The 6,000-nt window shown below is 40.8% G+C and overlaps 1 pseudogene; it reads left to right on the forward strand.

The window, feature by feature from the left end:
• Window positions 1-2,188: 2,188 nt before the first annotated feature.
• On the forward strand, window positions 2,189-3,148 carry LOC124959337 (olfactory receptor 5D13-like; annotated as a pseudogene).
• Window positions 3,149-6,000: the final 2,852 nt, after the last annotated feature.

Here is a 6,000-nt window from a genome sequence, read left to right on the forward strand (position 1 = left end):
GGTAGGGATGTAATCGCTTCCTGAGTTTTTTCCTTCATGGCCTTTATAGACTTTCATGGGATAGTGAGTCTATTATTAGTACTTGATGTTGGACAAGGAAGGTTAATGTTATAAGAATATTGATTATATACTCAGATATAGTTTAACCTGTATAAGAAAGTAAATAAATACTAAATAAATATAAAGTTGTTCTTGCATGCAAAGGAAGAAGAGTACATAAAGTGTCCAGAATTATTTGAAAATCTATATTGTGAGAATCAGCCTATTTTTTTGTAATCCCCAGAATGAGAGATTAATGTGATGGTAACCAAAAATTATAAAGTCAATACTAATAAAGAACATGTGAAGGCACATGATTAAATATAGAATTGACTATGATGACTAGTGTTATGAAAAAACTTCAGAGCAAGATTTGAAGAGTAGCTTTTTAAATGTAAGTTCAGGATTTCTATTATCAAAATGGGTGGTAGGAATGTTGTTAATGGAGACTGAACAGAGCTTGTATTCTCAACTTTTTCAGATCTTGTTTTAGAGACTCCTGGAAAGGGCACTTGGTATGCACTAGCCACTGAGCAGAATATCCACCCACCACCAAGGAATTATTAATCTAAGCCACCTTGTGAAGTTTTACTGGGATGAAGCTTTCATCAGGTTTCTCTTTATGAGCAGGAGAAGGCACTGCAAAATTTTTGACTACTGTGGTGTTAGCTAAATAAAATAAGCTAAGTTCCTGAATATAAAAATAAGACATTTTCTTAAACAGGTCTGACAAACTGAAAGCAGTTCACAAAGGTCACTGGCTCTCCTGTGCAATGGAGAGTGCAATGGTACAGCTGGTACTCTGTGCAGGGACTAACAGTGGTAGGTTTCATGGGAGCCTGTCACTAGGAACACATCCTCACAAAAGTTCTGCCAGTTCTCATATGTGTTAAGATGCCACATCACAGTTGCTGGATTTCAGAGTCAAAATCATTTCCTTAGTATTGTTCTGAGAAGTTTCAAATATTTTGACTCTTTGTGGAGGACAAATGTAGGAACTTTTTAATTATTCAGTCTTATATGTCCTTTCAGTCCTCCTTGGTCAGGACTCCAAAATGACCCATGACCAAAGAGTTCTAGATATTTGTAATGAAAAGTTACATTTTTCATACTCTATTTAACTGCTGCTGATGGGCTGTTTCTTTGTGTTTAATATAATATGCACTAGAAAATGCATAAATGAAGAAAGCAATCCTTGTGAAATCTTTCAGAAGTTTTCCAAATACCTACACAGAAATCAGTTTCATTATTCAGCATTGTGAACCTTATAAATGACTATATGCTGGGTATATAACAGCAACCCATTATTTATCAGTAGAAGTGTTCATGAGACTGAAAGTCCTCTTCAGTAGATGTTTCATGATTATTTGAAAATAGGAAGAGTGGGGCACATCTGTAATACCAGCTGCTTGAGTGGCTGAGGAAGGATAATTGAGAACTCTAGGCTAGCCTCAGGAGAGTAGTCAGATTAGGTCCTCGGCAACTTAGTGAGACCCTGCCCCCCCAATAAAACAACTGAAGATGGACTTTAGTTGTAAAGCATGCATGGATTTATTACCAAGGACAAAATTTAAAAAAAAAGAAGGAAAGAAAGAAAAGAAAAGGAAAATAGGATATGGCTAGGATATGTACCAATTCATTATGCTGATTAAAAAAAATGCAAATAAGTGACAAGATATATTCTGTCCCCCAAATTTTTATTCTATTCTTTTTATTTGTGTACTAGAAGTATTTGCTATTCCCCAAAACTCTCATGACATGATTATATGAATGATACGGTCATCTGAATGATGGTCTGATATTTGTGCTGTCTCTGTGTTTGTCATAAATATTTCAATGTGAAGACTTCCATGCATCATATGCATTTATAGACAAGCTACATAAACATAATAATGTTGATCACTACCAATTTCTTTCCAGATTAAAAAAAAAAAAACTGCAGTCATAAAGAACGCAGCTACATGCTCTGAGTCTGCAGTCAGTAACTGCCCATGTAGAAATGCAAACATAAGCAAAGACTCATAACTGTGAACTGTCTGATTTCACCCTCACAGGCCACACAGAACATCACTGACGTCTCTGCCAAAATGTCAAGTTCTGCTGCTCTGTTTTATTTTCTTTCCTCATATTTTTTCTTTAAAGGAGAATCATGGTACATGAAGTCAGAAACCAGAGCACTGTGTCCACATTCATCCTGGTGGGATTCTCAGAATTCCCACACCTCCAGGCGCCCCTCTTCCTGCTGTTCCTCAGCATCTACACAGTCACTCTGGTGGGGAACTTGGGCATAATTGTGATCATAAGGATCAATCATAAGCTTCAAACACCCATGTACTTTTTCCTCAGCCACCTCTCATTTCTGGACATTTGCTACTCCAGTGTATTTATGTCCAAGCTCTTAGATCTCTTGGTTGTGGAAGACAGAACGATCTCCTTCAATGGACGTATGACACAGTTTTTCTTTATTTGTATGTTTGTGATTACAGAAATGTTCATGTTGGCAGTGATGGCCTATGACCGGTTTGTGGCCGTGTGTAACCCCCTGCTCTACACAGTTGCTATGTCTCACAAGCTCTGTGCCCTCCTGGTAGCTGGAACTTACATGTGGGGTGGCCTCTGCTCAGTGACACTCACCTATTCTCTGGTAGGACTGTCCTATTGTGGATCAAACATCATAAATCTCTTTGGCTCTTAGTATTCTGCCATCCTCTCTGTCTCCTCCTCTGACCCTTCCTTCAGCCAGATGGCGTGTTTCATCATTTCTACATTCAATGAAGTTTTTAGACTCCTGATTATCATGGCCTCCTATGTCTTCATTGTTGCCAGTGTTAGCAGGATGCCTTCCAAGGGTGGCCTCCGCAAAGCCTTCACCACCTGTACCTCTCATCTGACTGACAGCAGCATCTTCCATGAGATCATCCTTGCTCTCTACTGCATGCCCCACTCCAAAAGCTCCTGGCTCTTGGTGAAAGTGGCAACTGCACTCAATACAGTCATGATCCCCATGCTGAATCCCCTGATCTACAGTCTCAAGAACAAAGATGTGAAAGAGACAGTCAGGAGGCTAATCCACACCAAACTGCATTCCCTCTACCTAAAATTCAGATAAATATATGTTTTTATTTATCTAAACCATGTACTATATAAAAATGTTTTTATCAGACTTATATCAGCTGATTATTTGATTATGTTTACATCCATTCATTATTGGATATGAAATGCTCTTAAGTGTTCAGATTACATTCTAATTTTCTGTTTTGTTGAAAATATGCTGCTTTTATATATTTCTTCTGAGGAATTTCAGAATTTCTAAACTTCCCCACTGAACACTATGGAAATCAGAATGAGGCACTAGAAGTCCATATGAAGGACCCATTTCTTGTATTACAACCCAAATTTAACTTGTCCTTAATATCTAAGTGCTAAAAACACAAATGACACCTGCCTGTACCAGATTCACACTCAAGTCTTCAGAACTCAATGTGTTGACTCATAAAATTCTTTAAGCATAACATTTTTTTTTCCAGCTTAATAAAGTACCATGAGAACCTTTGGTTACATATGAAAAATACTGATTGACTTTAGCAAGTAGGTAGTGAAAATATAAGCTACAATTTATATGCATCACATTTTTTCTGAGTATCAATGTAACATATTACAGTTTAATGAAATGTATTGAGATAATGCTGAGAGCAACCAAAATTTATATTAACCTCTAATAGTACTTGGATCCTGTTTTGTGGGACATGACACCATAGATATGAAAGTGTCCCTTTTATCATGCATTCTCACTGTAAATTCATCTGATGCCAGTTTTTTCAGTAAATTGCCTTATATACCCATTCAGTTGCTTAAACAAAGGAAATGCTATTGCATATGTTTCTTTTCTTCCAAAAATCATAGGATGAACATCACTAAAAATGAAAACAGATAGTGTGAAGATGGCTAGGAAATATTTTAAGTAACATCTGAGTCAAGAGTCAGTGTTTTCTTGTCTCTATACCCTAAGTATATAGAATATGCAATTGTAAACATATCTTAAAGTTTCCATTAATCTTGAAATCATGCGGTTGAAACACCAGAAAAAAATTATAAGGTGAATAAATATAGAAAGCGTCACCTGTGATTTAAGAGAAGCAAAATTGAGGTTTGATTTTTGAAGTAACATTTGGTTGTATAGCCAATAACTTATAAATATTTTTGTAGAAATACTAATAATAGAGTACTCAAATAAATTTCAACAATATATAAAACAAACATTTATTCGAGGAATCATAGGTTGGCATATCATTTAAATTTATCGATCATCTATTATACTAACATAATAAGGGGAAATCACAGATTTATTTCAATATACACATTAAATATATTTCATCAATTTGTACAGGTAAACAGAACAGGTAATGTATACATGTATACCTACATAATCTCTTGTATCAAATCTTGTCTATATGAGGAATTAAATTTAAAAGATCTGTTCATGTCATCATTAAATTTGACAAGTACCGGGATCTGCAGCAGCAGGAAGTCATGAGGGCTGATGCTGAATCGCCAGTCTTTATTGGAAGGTCTGAGCCCAGCAGAGCTACAGGTGTGGATTGAAGGCAAATGTGAGGATCGAACACTGAGAGAAGCCATTGTCTATGTTTGAATTTCTAAAACAGAAAAATCTAATGTCCTTGTTCTAAGGCAGTAAGTCAGAGGAGAACTGATTTCTCGAAGAAGCAGGAGTATTTTTTGTTGTTGATTTTTATAAAACCCAGGAATTTAATTAAGAATTCATGACCTCTCCCCCCAGGAGCAGTGAACACGGACAACTGGGAGCATTGGAGAGGAAGCCGCTCAGCACAATACATGGACTTGGAGAAACCCACCAGGGCTCCGGCGGCTGCCCAGAGGAGGAGGTGCGCGGCGAACTGTTTGGACTCAGAGTGACCGCTCCTGAACACCGGGGAGCTGACCGAAGGAGGAGGAGCGCAGCAGGTCACTTGGACTTGGAGTGGCCAAATCAGGACTACGGGCGGCTGCCCAGAGGAGGAGCTGTATGGCGAGCTGTTTGGACTCAGAGCAACTGCTCCTGAACACTGGGGGGCTGCCTGGAGGAGGAGGAGGAATGCGGTGGGTTGCTTGGACTCAGAGTGAGGCACCAGGACTACGGGCGCCTGCCCAGAGGAGGAGCTGTGCGGCTGGCTGTTTGGACTCAGAACGACTGCTCCTGAACACCTGGGGGGGGGCTTCCCAGAGGAGGAGGAGGAGTGCAGCGGGTCGCTTGTTCTCCGAGTGGCTGCACCAGAGCTCTAGGCAGCTGCTTGGAGGAGGAGGTGTGCGGCAGGTTGCTTGGAATCAGAGCAACCGCTCCTGAACACCTGGGGGGGCTGCCTGGAGGAGGAGGAGCATGGCGGGTCACTTGGACTCAGAGTGACTGTACCAGGGCTACGGGCAGTTGTCAGGAGGAGGAGGTGCACAGTGAGTTGCTTGGACTCCTAGAGGCCACACTGGAACATGGGGTGGCTGCCCAGAAGAAGAGGAGTGTGGCAGGTAGCTGGGACTCGGAATGACTGTATGGGGCTCCAGGTGACTTCTCAGAGGAGGGGCCGCATAGCCAGGTGACAAGGTGCAGAGCAGGGTCCCAGGACCGAGGCGGCTTCTTGGTGGAAGAGCCGCACAGAGAAAAGCTGAGGGGCGAAGCGAAGTTTCCAGGACTGCGGGCAGATTCTCTGAGGGGAGGCAGCCTAAGGAAACTCGTCTGCAAAGGGTGAGGCTCCCAGACCCAGGAGGTAGGTCCAGGCCCCTGGGAACATTGCAGAGGAAGGCAGCCCAATCCAGGTGGTAGTTTTGGATTGAGGCGAACCTGTAGAATGGAAACTGACCAGAGAGACTTCCCCACTGGTTGAGTCTTTCCTACTGGGTGAGATTTTCCCACAAGTACGGTAAAACCAGAGACAGAGGCCCAAACAGGCC

This window comes from Sciurus carolinensis, chromosome 11, assembly GCF_902686445.1.
Source record: "Sciurus carolinensis chromosome 11, mSciCar1.2, whole genome shotgun sequence".
Classification (NCBI taxonomy): domain Eukaryota; kingdom Metazoa; phylum Chordata; class Mammalia; order Rodentia; family Sciuridae; genus Sciurus; species Sciurus carolinensis.